Raw genomic sequence first — 16,434 nt, 5'->3', positions numbered from 1 at the left:
CTAAAGGACATTTTTTATTCCTTCAATCATTAATTCTTTTTATCTGATTTTCCTCATTTTGTGACATTTCTCTTATGTACCTTTTGTCATTTTAATTTTTTGGGCTGGTGTCTCCTAGTTTTTTTTTCTTAATAATTGTTTTTGGACTAGCTGTTATACGTATGCAACATACAATTTCTGGAAGAGGAATTTGTTGAGGAACAGCTACAGCTCACATCAAGACTATGACCTCATTCCCTCAGCCTGAAATGTTTCTCATGGTTTGTTATTCAGACACAAATGTTTTTCATGGTGCTTTAGTCAGACCTATCTCACCAACATAAAATGGTGGCATTAACTTATAGGTTTGTAGCACAATAAGGAACAATTGGAAGCACAAAAATATAAATGGTCTGAAATATATCTGCATGCATTTAAATTCCAGAATCCCCATACTGTTCAATCAATCCATATCTTGACTTTGTTAGAGGAACTCTTGAGATGTAGTTGAATGTCAGATGTCTGCAAGTATGACCGGCTCATCTTCAGACTGCTTACAAAGCTAACCACATGGGTTCATAAATGTGGAACTATGGTCTAGTTACTGAAAGTGTGCATCTAAAAATGACAAATGTTAGACTATTGAAGTGAGGACAAAATCACTATAAACTTTGGAGAATGGTTTATATGGATGTAGCAGACCTACAAACAAGGTTGATATAAGGTTGGTATGATCTTTTGTTTGTCAAAAATCACAATGTTGGCATTTATGTTTACAGGAATCCTTCTTCATGCAACATATATTGAGTTGAAGTTTTGGGCTCATTCGTCAGTTCTCACCGGTGAGGTCCAAATAGGCTAAAATTGGTCTGGGATTGTTTTTGTTTTGATGTCCAAGGGACTGGACTTGGCAGTTCAAGACTGGTCGTTCCTATTGGGGTGTTAACAAGTCTGATTGCCATGAAAGTTATTTCTGTCTAGAGAAGGATAGAAGGCAAACACAATTAACTGGATTGCAGTCCACTGTTCCTACCAATGGCTAAGATTCTTTCAACGTTCCACCTTTTGTTTTTCTTATGTTTTACTGCACAAGCTCTGAGCTTTCCCCTTCATATCCTTCCGGATGGTCTTGCCAGTCTTCTTGCATTATTCCCTAAGCCTACAGATCTGATCTTCCCCATGTCATCCTGGAGTCTATCAATTACTTTATCATAGCGTTGCTATTTTTAGAATCTTTTGAACATGATTAAAGCTCCTACACCCTTTGCCAGAACTTGCATCCTCATATTGGCTTCCACTGGTGACTTTTTGTTTGGGTAGGTGTCACCAGCTATTTGACTCCTATCATTATTTGTTTTTACTTGAAATAATACCCCCATTTGAATCTGTTTATAATTCTTCTTTATATGGATGTGAGGATGCCGATCTTAGGCCTATTCACCTCCCCACGTTTTGTGATAATCTGGGATGAAGCAAATCAACCATAGGTTGCCCTTGCCCAGTTAGTACAGACAGGTAACTTAATCTTAATCTTTACTGTCTCGTGGTCCTAGGTCACATAAAACATGCTAGCTTGAAGAAACCCTGGCAGATCCCTTTACTATCCATTTTGGAGTTAGGGGTTCTTACCACTCTCTATCCTGATGGATACTGGCAAATCAAAAGGAATCCGCAGCGAGGCTTATCATTACAAGAATCCATTGATGCACAAGAGACCAGCCCCTGGGTTTAATCGTACAAAAGGTTCTAATAAATATTTCCCAGTTGTTGTCTCTGGTTTTTGAATTCTTTCCCTGTCAAATTATTAGCACCCCACTGCAAAATTCTCCAGATACCTTTTTAATGGTTTATCTATGCCTTGTTCCATAACATTTTGTGTGCTACAAATCCCTTGAACATAGAGTTATTTCAGCTTCCTTGTTATTCGACGTTCCTTTTAGACAGTTTAAATATTGTATTTGATTTTTCGAGTTTCAAGTTTGAGTTTATTTGATTTAGTTCTCGACTAAGAACAATAAATATTTGAAACAAAACATGTTCCTTTTAAAATTACCTATAAAATGATAAAATATTATTTTAGTGCAAATACTGGTTTTCATTTTTGTGCTTGTTTTTATATATTATTATCCCATTGTATACAGGGCAGGACAGGCCTTTCATTCTACTTGGCATTACCCCAGTGGGCTGGAGTCGCGGGAGGCCGGGTTTGAAAGCCCACAGCCTCTCCTGGTGCCTCTGTCACTTTCTCCAGCTCTCAGGGTTAATTGGAGCAGGCATGCAGAGGCTTCACAAGAGAGACAAAATGAGGGAGGGAGGGAAGGAGGGAGGGGAAAGGTAGAGTGAAAGTGATCAGACAGAGAGAAGAGAGAGAGAAAAGATGGAAAGCAAGAGATTGTGCGGGGAGAGGAAGGAAGTGGAGCATTTTCGCCAGGGTTGTTTTGGGTTCCCCAGTCCAGCCCTGGCTTCACAGCCCTGTCTGCCTCTCAGGTGAGACTCATACTCTTAACAACAAAGCTAAGAAAATATATGAACATGCCATCCTGAGTGATGCAGACGTTCTGCATTGTGGAGAGAGGGTTTCACTCCTAACCCTAATAGAATAGCACAGCCTTGTTGCATCTTATCCAATTAGCCATAGGCCTGAATTTCCCTTCAGTCAAGACCTTCCACTAAGGGACTAATTCTGGGTGTCTCAGATTTGTCCTTGGTTATTGCAAAATACCATGAGTTATGGATACAGGGATGAGGAAGTTGAAAGGATTACAATTGGAACCTTGCGACTCCATTGAGGAAGGAGAAATAATCAGGAAATCAGGAATAATGTACTCAGTTCTGATGGTAATTCCTCATTCTCGCTAGGATTTTCACACAGAGATTTCAGCTGTTTCCTGCAGCCAGAGTACCAGAGTGAAACTCTTAGATTCCAAATGCTGATTGAGCTGGTAATTCTGGTTACAGACCCCATCAGAACCCCAAATAGGGGCTATACAAACTCTACTGATTACCATTTCGTAAAGTCCTGCATTAATGGTGTTTTACCTCGCACACATCTTTGGTCCAAGAGGTGTGTCTCAGTCCACTATGCAAGATTACTCCCAGCACTAACCAAGTATATGTATTGCTTTGATGCAACTCATGCACCATGAGACTTTGCTGCGAGGACAGGTAGTATTTTCGGCTTGAAGGAAGACTTGTTTCTCACATGGGAGCAGGCCACGCTGGACATATTAGAATTTCAACCTTAGCCAAAATCTCAATGTTAGCAGTCCTTGGCGAGGTCATATCTAAAGTATCCCCTCAAATAAGTCTATGCTACCTGTTTTCTTTTCTAAAAAAGACTTCACAAATATTGAGCAGGAAGTAAACACAGCTACTTAATGAATGAATACATCTCTGAGCCTCATTAACATTTTGACGGAAGCGTTGTTACAACAAAATGTCGGAGCGCAAAGCTGCGCCAAATTTGTGCTGCGCTCTGACATTTCCAAAATGGAGGGATGCGCAGTATTTGCTACAATACGGCGCACCCCTGTGTTTTCCATTGCACTGGTGCTAAATTTAGCTGCCTAGCACCAACACAGGCACCCTTGCACCACAGTAGAAAGGTACCTGCATTTCAGGGAATGATTGTTTATGTGCAGGAATATGTCCCTTCCTGCACATAAAAAATCCATAATGGCTAATTGTTACTTCTGTGTGTGCTGCACAATGACCTTGTAAATATGCCTCTTTGTATAGTGGGAGATATCTATTGGCATGGACCTCTGTGCCTTAAGCAAACCGTGCAGCGGTTACACTTTAGGCATGGATACATACCTCATTTTAATGTGGCAGACTCAGTAGTCATGTTTGCTCTGCAGAATGAAACCTCCAAATTGGAGGTTTCATTTAACTAAAACACATACAAACGTCCCTAATGCACAGGGAGTTTTCTCCTTTCATGTGAGATACATGATGTTTTTGTTTCCTGTGTATGACTGACATGGTGGTTACATCCAAGAAAGAAATCAATGATGATGGCCTGCCTTACATGAGCCAAGATGACTGTTAATGTATGGGGCTCTGAGTCAGGGGTTTCAAATGGTGCAGACATATGAGGCTACACTCTTGAGAATGTTATGTTATGTTATGTTATTTATGCTTTTATATAGCGCAACGGATACTCAAAAAGAGTGTCCCGGCGCTTTGGGTAAGGGGAACTAATTCAGAATAACATAACACAGTTAAAAAGAAAACACAACACACACAGAAACAAAGAGGGACTGCTAGGGAGGCCTACTGGGTGAACAACCAAGTTTTAAGACCTCTCCTAAAATCCAAAAGAGTAGTAGCTCCCCGCAGTAGAAGTGGGAGCGAATTCCACATCTGTGGGGCCAGCAGACTGAAAGAGCGGCCGCCCAAGCGAGCTCTCTTAACACGAGGGACAGCCGCCAGCAGCAAAGATTCAGACCGCAAAGAGCGGCCCGGCTGGTAAAAGACCAATCTCCTTTGGAGATACTTTGCTCCCACTGCGTGGAGTGCCTTATAGGCCAATATCATGGCCTTAAAAGCGATCCGTTTACGGATCGGTAACCAGTGCAGAATCCGCATTAACCCGGAGGCGCTGGTGCGTCTGTTCAGACCATAAATGGCCCTGGCCGCCGCGTTCTGCGCAACTTGAAGCCGCTGCAGCAGGTACTCTGGTAGGCCCAGGTAAAGAATGTTGGCATAATCCAACCTGGAGCCTATCAGGGCCTGCACTGTCAGCCTCCTATGCTCCTCCGACAGAAGAGGCAGGAACCTCCGCAGCATTTTTAGAAGACCGAAGCAGGTGCCGGTCACCCCAAAGATCTGGGCTTTCATCGACAGTCCCCTGTCCATCTTAACCCCCAAGTTCTTAGCCATAGGGGAAGAGCCGGACGGAGGGAACATATCGATGGGCCACCAGGCCTGCCAGCTAGGCTCCGTATCGCACCCGAAGAAGAGTACCTCGGACTTATCGGAATTGCACTTGAGGCTGTTCAGTTGGAACCATGAGAACACCGCCCCAAGGCAATTCCGGATACTCTCCCCGTCAAAGTCAGCCCCTCTCTCGCAAGAGAAGAGGAGCTGGGTGTCGTCGGCATACGACACGATCCGGACACCAAAAGACTCCACGACCGCCGCCAAGGGGGTCATAAAGATGTTAAAAAGGGTCGGCCTCAAAATAGAGCCCTGAGGGACCCCGACTCCCAATGGCGGCATCACTGCGGTGTCAGGCGGAGTCCAGATCGTTTGCCGGCGGCCGGCAAGGAAAGATGAAAACCATTTGAGCACCGTCCCCCGCAGGCCAATCTCATAGAGTCTTGCAAGAAGGCCATCAAGGGGGACGGTGTCAAAAGCCGCCGACAAGTCCAACAACACCAGCATGACTTTGCCACCGGTATCCAACACTCCTTTAATGGTTTCGGAAACCTCAAGGAGCGCGGTTTCGGTGCTACGATTTGTACGGAAGCCAGACTGGGAGTCGTGCAAGATCTCATGAGACTCCAAGAAATTGGAGAGCACCGACTGAACGTGCTTCTCCAAGATTTTAACGAGGGCCGGCAACAGCGAAATCGGTCTATAATTGGCTGGGACCTTCGGGTCAAGCCCCGTTTTTTTAAGCAACGGAATAACCATTGCCTGCTTCCACACTGGCGGAACCACTCCCTGACTCAACGAAAGATTGAGAAGAGGGTTCGCCAGTGGGTTGACCACCTCCGCCAACTTGCCCAAAAGCTTAGCTGGGCAGGGGTCAAGTGGAGACCCAGATTTTAAATTGCCCATAAGCGCTAGGGAGGCAGAGGCAGGCAAAGATGGAAACTCGGCCAAGATGGCACCCTGCCGGATGGGAGGGGACAGATCAGCCTCGGAAGTACGCGATGTTTCCTCAGGTGCACCCGATGGAAAAGAGTCCTGTATAAGTTTTATCTTGCCCGTAAAAAAACAGGCAAGATCCGCCGCCCAGGACTCTAAGGGCACCTCATCCGACGCGAAGGTCCGAGGAGCAATGAATTCTCTAACAATAGTAAAGATCTCCTTACTAGAGTTAGAGGCTGCTTCAATTCTACCCGCGAGATAGGTTTTCTTTGCAAGGCGGATGTCCCGATGGTAAGCATTCACCACAGCCTTATAGGCAGACCTGTCCACGCTGTCATAGTGTGCCCGCCAGGCCCTTTCGGCTACCTTGCACTGCTGCCGCGTAGCCCACAGTGCAGTAGTAAACCAAGGGGCCGAGGCCCGCTTTGATGTTAAGCAGGGAGGCAGCACCGGGGCCAGGTCATTAAGCCTATCCACAAGCCATTTCTGCAGAGACTCCAAGTCTCTCTCCAGCTCACCGGCAAGAGGACAGGGGTGATCCAAAGCGGCCTGAGCCAACATCTCAGGGGTCACTCTATTAAAAGCTCTAGCAGCACATACCCGTTGCTGAGGGACAGGGATGGACGGCCTAACCGTGCCACTGATAACAAATTTGGCAAGGCAGTGATCCGACCACAAGACCGGAAGAATCTCTTTCACCACCAAAGGTGACGTGGAGAAGACCTGGTCCAACGTATGCCCCCTAGCATGAGTCGGGCCCTTCAAATAGGGGGTAAGACCCAGCGGGGTCATGGTCTCAGAAAGCTTTATAGCAGCGGGGTCAGACGGATCATCCATCCGGATGTTAAAATCCCCCGCTACTATGCAATGTTCTGCTCTCAGGACCAGTCCCAGCAACACCGAATCGAGATCAGCAAAGAACATTCCGGGCGGACCTGGTGGTCGATAGACCAGGAGTCCCTTCACTGATTGGTGCGGCGCCAGCATGATTGAAAAAGCAAGCGATTCCGAGCCACGGATATCCTCCGTCTGCAAGACGGTCCAAACCGTACCCTTCTTCACCACCAGTGCGACACCTCCGCCCCGGCCCTTGGCCCTGTCCTTCCTGAGGATGTTATACTCCGGCGGAATTGCCATCGCCACATCGGGGTTCGAGGATTCTCCCCACCATGTCTCGGTCAACAATAAACAGAGAGGCTTCTCTGTCTCGAGGAGCTCAAAGATGTCTTGCGCATGACAGCACGCTGATCTAGTATTTAGCAGCATACAGGCATACTCTGCGCCCACGTTGTTGCTAATAGGGACAGATGACAATGCCCGATTAGGGCGCCAGCCACAACCCGGGCAACGAGACTTACCCCTATGGCGTGCCGGAAAGACAGAGCCACAACGGCTCTCCCGATAATTCAGAGAGCACAGCTCCTCGGATGTGTACCGCACAGAAAGTGCACCGGGTTTACACATGCTAGGTGAGCAGAGCCCCGCCCGCCGCCCGAACCGCCTCCGGGACGCTGACGGGCGCAGACGGGCAGGACTCTGGCTTGACTCAGGCGCGAGTCAGGCGCCTCCGCTGCGCGTCGCCGCTGCGCGGAGGAAGCGAGCTTTAAATACAGCCTCCTCGTTCTCCCCGCGGAGAACTAGAGCGCTGAGTGAGGTGGCACGCTTCAAGGCAGCAGCCCCAAGATGGCGGCCCTACTTCCTGCCCAGAAAAATAATGCCAGGTGACAACGCTCCGCTTCTGCAAGCGGTGGGGGGCACAATTATGGTGGAAGAATGTGGGCGCTACCGCGCTGGTGAAAAACAGGTAAAAGTCAGGTGCACAGTATAGTTTTAAACAAACACACAAAAACGATTAAAATTGCCAGTTTTAAAAGCGCTGCGCGCCTACTGCAGCTGAGAAGGAAGGCGCCAAGGCGGTATAGGTGTCCCCTTACCGTAAGGTCGAGCAGCTCCCACCAGCTCGCCTTAAATACAGCCTCCTCGTTCCTGAATCCAGTGGGTCACTCAACCATAAGCAGGAAACCTCATATTCATCAGGAAGAGAGGTCTACCTGCTTATCATATGGCCCTCACTGGGCCTAACTCTAAATGACCCCCTGAGAGTTTTAGTTGGTGACGAAAAACCCTCTGCTTTGTATTGGAAAGAGTAATTCTGAGTTGTATTTGATTCTGCGACACTATCCGTGTGGGAATTCTCTATTAGTAGCTGCCTCTTCCTCTATATTTCAGGTATCAATTCAACATGTTTGTTTATGGGTTGCATGTCTAGTTTAGTTTTAGAAAACTGTTCATGTAAATATCTGATAGAATGATAAACCAGATTCTAGTCTCAGGATGTTCAATTATCTATGAGGTTATTACCCCACCATTGCTCACAAGTACATACATACTTCAGTATGCATGTACTTGTTTGTATGTATGTATGAGCATAAGTACATACTTCAGATTTCTGTAGACACCACCTAACTTGCAGTTCACACCAATAATTCAATGAATGACCAAAGACGAGTACATTTGACATGTTTCAGCCTAAATAGAACTATATTCAAATCACTCTTGTTACCTGGTGCCGATCCAGAGCGATGGCGACCAGAGTCAGCACCGAGACATGGACCGAGCAGTACTGTGCGAAGCGGCTTAGGTGACGCATGTACTTCCCAAACACCCAGGTACTGCTAATGAAACGGGCCTGTGGGACAGCCATCAACAAAAAAACATGAACACACAGAGGGTTAGTACTTCACAACAGCTAGGATGCCTTTTAACTATGACTTAAAGTGTTGCCTTTGGTTTGCCAAGTCTGCCTGCACTTTTGCCAGGGGTTTCCTCAAATTCATCTTCAATGGGCGACCAGCAATTCTCATTTTACTCCAATTTGAATCTTCATGAATATTTAAGAAGGAAGGGCCTCATTTATTAAAAGTGTCACATCGCTGGGGAAACCAGTGATGTGACACTTTTCATTGCAACCTCCCTGCAACACCTTGGTTGATCCCTATGTTCTGTACAGTGCGCCATGTCACAAGGATTTACAGATACATCAGGAATCTTGACACATCTACGGGCACAAAAGTGGCGCATTGCTGGGGTGTGTTTGAAAACAGATGCAATCCAGCAATGTGTCCTTTCGAATCCTTTCACATGGGGCAAGCCTCATGTGAAAGAGCCTGTGTCACCCTTTCGCCTGCTGTGAGGCAGGCGTAAGGTTTTGACACAGTAGAGTCCTAGAAGTGGTCCATTGAAAATCTGATAGATTTCACTACACCACTTCTACAATGGATTCTTGCGGAGAAACGTCTACCGTGCATACATTATAGTTGACACAAATATACTGTAGAGCAGAGGTTTACAAAGTGATGCATCTGCCTAGATGCGCCACTTTGTAAATATAGTGCAACGTGGCGCATTATTTACTCTACCAGTGCATCAACAAATTGATGGATAAATGGTGTAAAAGTGCTGCATGGGGTTCATAAATAAGCCCTGAGGTTAACTGCTCCCTTGTGACTTGTTAAAGAAACAATACTGACATTTGCATACATTTAAGAGGGAAGGTGATGACCGAATGTAAAAGGTTAGCTGTGTAATTATAGAATGGTGACAAAATACCCTCCCAAACTAAGGTGGACTCCTTTGGTAATGTAAATAGTGCTTTGGGGCACAATCCACCCACATCTAGGTCAGACATCAATGCCACAACAATAAGTACCACATGAGAAAAATGTATATTCAACATCCCATATAGCATATATATTAAATGAAACTTGCAAATTGACATAGAAAATATTTCAAGGCATTTGTATTTAGAAAGGAATGATTTGCCTACAAAGCATGCCATTCCGACACCGGCCCCTGCATTAGTCTATACTGAGCCTTGGAAAACCTGGCTTTGAACAATCAATGGACTCTCCCATTTCTACTGAAATATTTTGCTGCTGAACTTTTTTGCTAAATGATGAATACACAAGCCTGGGCATGGTAGAAGTCATATGTAAGAAAGCTTTGCTTTTAATATGAATTAAATAATTAAATAATTGGAACAAAAACGACAATCCAATGGTCAACCTCCTCACTGATCTACTCGACATCATGACCTAAAACAACTGTGCCACACTCCCACTCATTCAAAAGGAGCCACTTTTGACGCTACCATTACTAATAATGAGTTGGCCTCCCTTTCCTCCATAGTTCCCAACGACTGGTCCGACCACCACCTCATCCTTTTCACGATCATCAATTCGGTTCCACCTCCTCCACCCAAAACCATCAACCAGATGAAACAGACCAGGAATCTTCAGCTTATCCCCCCAGGCGAACTTGAGGCCAAAGTCAAAGCTCAACTTCAACTCTCTCCTCCCTCCCAAAATGCTAATGACCTCACCGAACACTTTCACAAATCCATCGTTGAGGTCCTTGACCAAATTGCCCCAGCCAAACTAAAATGAAAGAAAACTCCTCCAATTCCTGGTTCAAACCAGAGCTCAACAATGATTGGCGTTCACTTAGATCAACTGGAAGCTTATGGCGGCAAAACCCTTCCCCCTTTAACCTCTCTCTCCTCAGATCCGCTAGATCCAACTATAAAAAAACACATCCTCAATGCTAAGACATCTTTTTTCCGCTCCCCACTCTACCGGGCCAAAAACAGACCTAGGGAACTCTTCAGCATTGTGAAAAACCAAACTTCCTCTGCAGCCCCCAAGGTGATTGCTACCACTTAGAGATGGGAGGAAATTGCCAACTATTTTTCAGAAAAAATCTCCAAAATTGATCAATCCTTCGCCATAGCCACTACCCTCATCAGACATTTCCTCAAATTCTCCTTCACTCTATACGCTCCCTCAAGACTCCTTATCACTCCTTCTTATCTTCCCTATTCTTGAACCCGGACCCATCGTACTTGAACTAAAAAATAATGCTTCTTGCACAACTTTCATCCAATCACTGAACTTGATGTCCTTAACGTCATTTCCAGACTGAAACCATCATCTCACACTAAAGATCCTCTCCCTCCCAACCTTGTACAAGATCTAAAACATATCATTGCCCCCTATTGGACCTCAATAATCAACTCCTCCTTACCTCTGGTTGTGTCCCTGCGTCCCTCCAACTGGGACAAATTACTCCCAACATCAAAAATCCCGCTGGTGACCCTAATGACCTAAATAACCTTCGTCCTATCTCTAACCTCCCTCTTCTCTCAAAAGCCCTGAAAAATATGCCCTGCTCCAACTAGATAGACACATTGATTCTTTCAATCTTCTAGACCCGCTCCAATCAGGCTTCAGAAAGGGCTGTAGTACAGAAACGGTCCATCATCCGCTTTTGTATCGCCCCATCCCCTTTTGTTTTGCGTAGTACAGAAACAGCAATGCTAAACATAATTGATGACATCCATCACGCCCTCGACAAAGGTGAATCCTCCCTACTCATTCTCCTTGATCTCTCTGCTGCTTTTGACACTGTTAATCACTCTACGCTTCTTAACACACTTAAAGATTGTTTTGGCATCAACGGTTCAGTCCTCAAATGGTTCACCTCCTTTTTCCAACATAGAACCCAGCAAATTAAAATTCACGACTGCCTTTCTAAATCTCTGCCCGTCTCCCTAGGGGTCCCACAGGGCTCTACCCTCTCCCCCTCTCTATTTAATCTCTTCATGGAACCCCTCACCCTCATCCTTAAACAAGCGGAATCAATTACCACCTATACGCCGATGACACACAACTTTACTATAAGATTCAATCCCGCTCAGACGTCCTTCACCTCAATGATGCCTTGAGTGAGATTCAAGCCTGGTTCCACCACAACCACCTCAAACTCAACTCAAAAAAGACTGAAATCATTCTTTTCTCCCTTAAAACAGCTCTCTCCCTATTCTATCCTCGATCTCTGACCTTACAGCACTCAACTGCTCTCTCACTATTTCTAACTCAGTTAAATCCCTCGGTTTTAACATTGACCAGAACCTCACTCTTATCCCCCACATAAAAAGCTCGGCCAAAAGCGCTCTCTCCATCACTTAAAGAAAATAAAACCCTTCATTCCAGCTGATGACTTTAAATTAGTTGTCCAATCGCTGGTCCTGTCAAAAATCGATGGTAACGCCATCCTCGCTGGTACTCCTAAAGCCCACCTCGCCCCAATCAAATTGGTTCTGAACCTTGCAGCTAGGCTCATTAGCGACCTCAAATGGTTTGATCATATCTACCCTGCCCTTAAAGCCCTTAAGTGACTGCCCGTTGAAGGCAGAGCTTCCTACAAGACAGCTTGCATTACGTACAAAGCCCTGCATCAATGCACCCTGCAATACCTCACAGACAAACTTCACTTAGCCGGCTGCTCTAGACCACTGAGAAGCTCGAACACCCTCGATCTTGTCCCTCCTCTATTAAACAAGAATACCACACAATCTCGTTCCTTTTCTGGGAACGCACCTTACTTCTGGAACTCCCTCCCTAAAGATCTTCGCTGCAACCCTTTTTACGCCAGCTTAAAAAAAGACCTTAAACTTCTCTTGCTTACCAAATACTGGGGTCCTTAAATCCTCCCCTGAGCACTCTTCCCTCCCCTACCTCCTATTCCTCTCTTCCCCATCTCTCATCTTCCTTCGCCCACTAACTCCTCGCTCCAATCTTTCCTATATGACCTGCCTCGTCACACATGGTATTACCGAAACCTCACCCACCCAGCCTCTCTCCTTTCCCTTACACTTCCCTCCTCTTCTCCATCCTCTCCCCCCACGCTAGGCTAATCTCTCAAGACTTGCTGTAACCCTTTGCAACTCATGTAAGGTGATGGTATAAAACTAGAGTTATCATTACCTTCTTGTGGGGTTTTGAATACCACCTCATTGTAAACATTGTAAAGTGGAGAAGTGTGGCTCACTGGTTAGAGGTGGCAGACCCTGAAGCAGAGATCAGGCCCGGGACCAGGATTCAATTCCCGATGCGGCAGGGTCTAGGATCAATGTCCGCGGACTCGATAATTCTCGCTTCGGTGCCTTCTCTAATCATGTGCCCCACGCTGCAACTCTGGGCAATAGCTTGCTTAATCTCCACAACGGCCCCACCAGCACTGGGATGCCTGGCTCCGCCCCTCACAGGGAGAGCCAGGAAGGGTTCCACAGCCTAAGCGCCGAGATACCCTCATGGGTGATTCAGCGCTATATAAATATAACTAACTATAACCTATTATATGCAAATAATTGTATCTATTTGTAGCTGTTTGAAATTGCCTTAAATATCCCCCTCCTTTACCTCTCCCCTTCCTTACCCTTCCTCCCTATTTTACATCCTTTCCCTCTCTCTCTAGCCTAATCCCTCATGATTTGCTGTAACCCATGGCAACTTGTTTCGTTTAATTCGATTGTGTAATTTTAAATTGCTTTCTGTCGTCTGTATTAATTTCTGAATACTACCTCATTGTAAATGTTGCTATCTTACAATGTATACTCATGTAAAGTGCTCTGATACCCCCGGGTCCAGCTAGCAATATATAAAACATGTTAAATTAAAATAAATAAATATAGGAATGTTTCATCCCCACCCAAAATCCCTTAGATGCAACCAACATATTCCAGGCTACCGTCTGTTTGTTGTAAACATTATTATTCTATCTGCGCTACTTACTAGTATATCAGGGACGAAGGTGTGTGTGTGTGTGAAAAAAGGTGTATGTGGGTGTGTGTGAGAGAGAGGGAGCGAGATGGAGAGAGAGGAAGAGACAGTCTGTGTTGGGCCTGATAGATAGTATGTATGTGTGTAGACTAGGAATATACGCAAATGCAGGACACACTTTGGGTTAAAATGGTCCTGTCAGAACCCAGCTTATCTCCCATACCCAGGCTCACATCTGGTCCCACTGAGAAAGGGACAGGTTGGAAGTTATTCTGGCCGGTCCAAAGGCTTCCCTTGCCTAGGTTCCTCGCTGACACACAGAAGTATGTATGCTACTCCCCATTCACTTAGTGTCCTACACTCTCTCATCATTCTGAGAGTAGGCAACTGTGTGTCACAAGCTCTCAGCAACCAGCCTTCCATATTACCTTACATGTTACCCCTGTACCCTCTAGCTAATGTGGACTCTACTTTCTGAACCCTACTCACTGCAAATGCACCTACATCTTCAACCAGAGATGGGTGAAGATCTATTCAAAGCAAAGTATCTCACAGATAATAAGTACCTTTGTATTTATGCAGCCTTTCAGCATACAGTAGCATTAGAAACTGTGTGTGATTACCCAGTGGGCTAATGCATACACTCCAGTGATTTATAAGGTGTTTGTTGGAAATGGGATTCCTGGTTGGCTGAGGTATGCACCCAGGCCAGGCAGGTACCCTAACTCTAGTCAGAGTAAGCTAGTTACACACTAAAAGGTAGCCTGTGCTCACCATCGGGTAGTTTCACAGAGAGCGGTCAGCTTATCTAACAAGTAGATGTGTAAAGTATTTGCGCAACACACACACATATACACACACGAACATGCACACACAGTAACACAATAAATATATGGCAAAAAGACTCTACACAGGTTTAGAAAAATAGAGAATATGTATCTGAGCAAACTAAGATCAAAGTGACGAAAATCCAATCAGTAGAAGTTGAGATATGAATTTGTAAAGATTAAATACAAAAATAGTTCTTACAAGTCACTAGAGGTCAAAAGGTTACTTGAGGTCACGTGGGACCAGTGCAAATCCAAAGTACAGGCTGACCCATGCAGGGCCTGCTAAGAATGTACTTTGGATGGAGCAAAGCATTGGCGCTGAGGGCTCGATGTGTTGATCATTTCCACGCAATCTGGTTGCTGGCTCGTCGTTGAGCTTTGCTGAAATGAAGGTAATTAGTTGTCATTGAGCCGTACAGAGCATCATTGTCAAACAGTGCAGGCTGTGGAACCACTGTTGTCAGGCAGTCACTGCATCGGCGTCAAAAGACGATGTGGTGAAATTTGTCACACAGTTGAAGCAATGCGCCAGTTTTTTATGACAACAACTGCAGAACCCACTTCTGAAGCCCAGAGCTTGTTGAGGGCACCTCAGGTATGGCAGGGCTCACAGAAGGTAGAGTCCACCAGAACCAGCAGAATTGTAGGAAGTCATTTGTGTCCCTGAGACTTCAGAAAACAGGATGCAAGCTAGCAAGCCCTTGGAGATCACTTGGAGGAAAGGCAGAGTCCATCCAGCAGAGTCAAAGAGCAACAGGTAGCAGGACAACAAGAAGAAAAGCAGTCCTTTCAGGAAAGCATTGCAGTTGAGTCCTTTAAGCTGCACAGCAGTCCTTCTGACAGAGGTTCAGTTCAAGATCTAGATGTGTCTGATTTTGGGGAGTCAGTATCTCAGTACTTATGCCCAAAAGTGCCTTTGATGTAGGGGGTGACTTCAAAGGAACTCTCTGAAGTGCACAGGGATGCCTTTCTATCTGTTCCTGTTTGCCAGGCTAACGCTGTGGGGTAAATCAGTGGTTTGCGTGTGGACAGCACACTGCCTACTGAAGTGCACATGTCAGTCCTTCCCATTCCAACCTTCCCAGGAAGACCCCTCAGAATGCAGATGAGTGCTCAGAAAGCAGAAGAGCCTCACCGTCCTGTGTTGGTGGCTGTCTAGATGGACTGCACAAAGTGCGGGTGTCATCCAACCCAGACGTGTGTTTGAGACAGGCTGTCAGGCACAAATAGCAGTAAGTACAGAGAAATGTCCACTTTCTAAAAGTGGCATTTCTAAAACAGTAAGGTTAAATCCAACTTCACCAGTAAGAAGAATTTATCATTACCATTCCAAACACATCAAACATGAAAAAGCTGCTCTTCACTGTTCAGGAATTACAGCTAAACGAATACTAAGGGATTCCCACTTCTGACATATGAGAGTAGGCCTCACAGTAGTGAAAAAAAAATAGGCGGTTTGTCACTGCCAGGACATGCCAGGATATGCAAAACATAATGGTGCATGTCCTACCTTCTACTTACATAGCACCCTGCCGTTAGCGTTACTTAGGGCCTTCCTTAGGGGTGACTGATATGTAATAAAAGGCGTGTTTAAGGCTTGACAAGTAGTTTTAAATACCAAGTCGAAGTGGTGGCAAACTGCACACACAGGCACTCCAGTGGCTGGTCTGAAACAGGTTTGAAAGGCTACTTCTGTCTGTGGGTGGCACAATCAGTGCTACAGCCTACTAGCAGCATTTAGCTTACAGACCCTGGGTATATGGTATACCACTTTAGAAGGAATTATCAGTAGACTGAATATGACAATCAAACATACACCAATGTCATCATGTTTAAGGAAGAAGTACATGCATTTTAGTACTGGTTAACAGAGGTAAAGTGCTCAGAGTCCTAAGGCCAATAAAAAGAATAAGCAAAAATGGGAGGCAAAAGGCATACATTTGGGAGAAAAACCATCCTAAGGATAACAGATCTAACAGCTCTGCTAAGGCTTTCGCTCTTCCAAGGTTATTAACATGAATACCTCTGAGTAACTTCAAAATATCTATTTCCGATCAGTAGTGCCACGAGAACCCTTCATGGTGAATATGAGCGCTACTAATGTACCTGTTACGCTAAAACCCTGTCTTGCATTACGCGCTATCTCAAGAATTCCAGATGGTGTGTTCCTTTCAAGTTGCATTGGC

General features: G+C 45.4%; 1 pseudogene; it reads right to left on the bottom strand.

Moving 5' to 3' along the window:
* LOC144751951 (G-protein coupled receptor 83-like) overlaps positions 1 to 16,434 on the bottom strand; it is a 292,847-nt pseudogene that overhangs the window by 96,182 nt on the left and 180,231 nt on the right.

The sequence above is a fragment of the Lissotriton helveticus genome, chromosome 4_2 (genome assembly GCF_964261635.1).
Source record: "Lissotriton helveticus chromosome 4_2, aLisHel1.1, whole genome shotgun sequence".
NCBI lineage: Eukaryota > Metazoa > Chordata > Amphibia > Caudata > Salamandridae > Lissotriton > Lissotriton helveticus.
The sequence above is the reverse complement of the archived record's forward strand: the minus strand, read 5'-3'. Positions and strand labels throughout refer to the sequence as shown.